Here is a 3,049-nt window from a genome sequence, read left to right as displayed (position 1 = left end):
AGGGAAACACAATATAAGCAAGAAAACAATACATACAGTAGAATTAGGTAGCAAAGAAGTGCCAGAAAGGAAATAAAATATGGGATGTAGACAACTTGGGATGGTGGGGGAAGATGATACAAAGAAATACAAGATAGCAGCTATGCTTGAGTGGTTCCATTTTCTCTCTAGAGAAGGCAAATAGCGGGATAAAACAGGATTAGCCTATAGAACAATAATAACAATGCAGAAGAGCAGAAATAGGCATGGACAAGGATGAGAAACAGTGACAGACATCAACAAGAGGAATGAGGGATGCTGGGCCTCAAACATGTGGAGGATGTTAGGACATTGTAGAAGCTCTCATTCCACTAATCATTTCTCAACACCCTTTTTAGCAGTCCTAAAGAAGAGCTCTCCTTAGCTCTTAAGCAGAAGTCAACTGACCAGAAGCACTTGAGAAACTTTTCAAACTGTACTTCCTATTCTCTCTTGATTCAATAGGTTTGGTGTAGGGTCTTGGCCTGTATATTCTTTTAAAGGAAATTTCTAGAAAATTCTGACGTGTACCTCTGATTAAAAAGTACTTACGGGGGGATAGACAGGTGAAAACAATCAAGATGTATTCATAGAGATTGTAAACAGGCAGGGCTACACATTAATGTTATGGAAGTTTTGTTGGAAATGGGAAAGATGGAGAAGTGAATTGCAACAGGAAGCATCTAAGTGTGATGAAGGCACTTGTTTACTTCTAAAAACTCACGTGGAGTTCCCACTGTGGTGCAGTGGCTTAAAAATCCAACCGCAGTGGCTGTGCAGGTCGCTGTGGAGGCGTGGGTTGGATCCCTGGCCCTGTGCAGTGGGTAAAAGGATCTGGCATGTTTGCAGCTGTGGCATAGGTCGAAGTGCAGCTTGAATTCAATCCCTGATTGGGGAACTTCCATATGCTATGGGTGTGGCCATGAAAAACAAAAACAAAACAAAACAAAACAAAACAGAACCCCTCATGTTACAAACTGGCTTGTACGCTGTTCTTTTAAATAGGGAACCATCATAATGTAATCAAAATATGAAAGTATGTCTGAATTTATGAAAAAGAAAAAACTCCAATTTGCATACAGTTTTCAGGACCCAATTTATCACATCAAAGAAGGCACATCTGCACCAAATTATGATGGATTCTCACTACCTCAGTTCTGCCTGTAAGATCAGAAACCAGGATGTCTATAACCATCATCATACACTGAGCTGGGAAGCATGACAAATTTTATATACTATTAATTCTTTACGAATAGAGGATTTCAGGATAAGATTTGGGATTTTATTATCTCAGAAAAGTAATATATTGAGGTTTGAAGCAGGTCAGAGCCCTATGAAAGATTTTTACAGACTTTTAAGTCATTAATTGGATCCTTGACTTATTTCCAAATTAAAAAAAATACTCTGAATGTACTTAATTTTCCCTCAATGTATTTTTACTTTTCTTATTTTCTTGCATTTTATTTCACAATTTATTACTCCAGCTACCATACATTTAGTATTGAGTGATGACCACTTTTTCATAGTTGCAAATCTCACCTATTTGCCCTCTTATACTTGAAAACTGAAAACATATGCATACCTCTCATATTAGTCATATTATCAATGATCTATATTTGATGTGTTTCTGTTATCAGTTTATCTCTTTAAACTTTCATGTGTTTTAGCAAAGCTAGACTACAATATATATAGATTTTGCTGTATTTTCCCATGAACACAACCGCCTCTTGTTTCTGAGTTTAATAGGAATAGCAGTTTTAAATATCATAAGTGAAGAAATCACTAATTTGATGGGTAGACCACTCATGTACAGTCTGTCTTAGACAGGGAGGGGTTAAACCTCAAAGGAAATGCCTTTTGTATGTCACGTTTCCCAGTGCTTTCTGAGTGTGTGCCCTGAAATTATGTGGCCGGAATAAGAAAAAGTATTTGTAAGATAATAAAGAAAAATATATACACATGTACAATTCATAGAAAAAGAGGGATTGAAAATATAGTAATACATCTTATAAACATCAGTTGTATCTTTCAGTAATCTTCCTGAAATCAACATTTTGGTCTTAAACCTGGATTAATGTTCTCCCAGATGTTTTTGCCATTTGCAGAAGACAAAATTTCACACCTAGATTTCTTTTCTCCCATAGAAATTCCAAAAAACATTAATTTTGGTCATTTCTCCATACAACAAACTTTCCAAGATGCTTTTAATATCAAATTGCTAGACAGTCTTGAGATTCTCAAGCACTACCTGTGACTACTATAAGGAAATATTTGACTAGTTAACAGTACAATTGGCCTGACCTAAATGTGATACAGTGGTGTGGGAGTGTTATTTACATGATAGGAAAATTTTTAAATAATTTTTAAGAAATAGAAATTTGATCAAATGTTCCCATCTCAAAAATAGTATTTCCTAAAATTCTTATGTGATTTTAAATAGACAAAAAAAAAAAAACAAAAAAACAGAAACTTTGAAGATACATTTTGTCTCAAATTATATCTTTGGAAAAATAATGCACTTTTAAAACTTATTTTAATGGCCAGATATCTAAGAATATAATAACTTTTAAAAATTAACTATGTTAAAATTTACATTTTTAAATTTTCCCAATTTTTGAGATTTGAAGATATGTCTATGCTTATTTATAAAATGGACCTGGTGTTCATGTCTGCATTTTCACATGCACTGGTTTTGTTGGAAGTGGGAAACACCAAAACTTATGAAGTAAAGATAATCTGGAAAAAAAAGAAAAAAGCTCCAGTCCAAGACAAGACAATGATTTCCCAAGGAAACTGATTTGACATGATTTGTATAATCAATTATATTGGTTTTTCCAATAAGGATATCCATTTTGAAGGAAAATGATCACTAAAGGTGTCTGCTTCTCCTCATTCTTTCTTACTCTTGTACAGTTGCTCCCATATCTGTGCTGTCCTTTGTCACGTGGTGCAGCGAGGACGTGAAGTGAGGTGGTTTAGGCTATAGCATCTGAGGTGGAGACTACTGGATTTTAACATAGTCTTCCTCTTA

Source organism: Phacochoerus africanus, chromosome 10 (assembly GCF_016906955.1).
Source record: "Phacochoerus africanus isolate WHEZ1 chromosome 10, ROS_Pafr_v1, whole genome shotgun sequence".
In the NCBI taxonomy this organism is placed as follows: domain Eukaryota; kingdom Metazoa; phylum Chordata; class Mammalia; order Artiodactyla; family Suidae; genus Phacochoerus; species Phacochoerus africanus.
The sequence above is the reverse complement of the archived record's forward strand: the minus strand, read 5'-3'. Positions refer to the sequence as shown.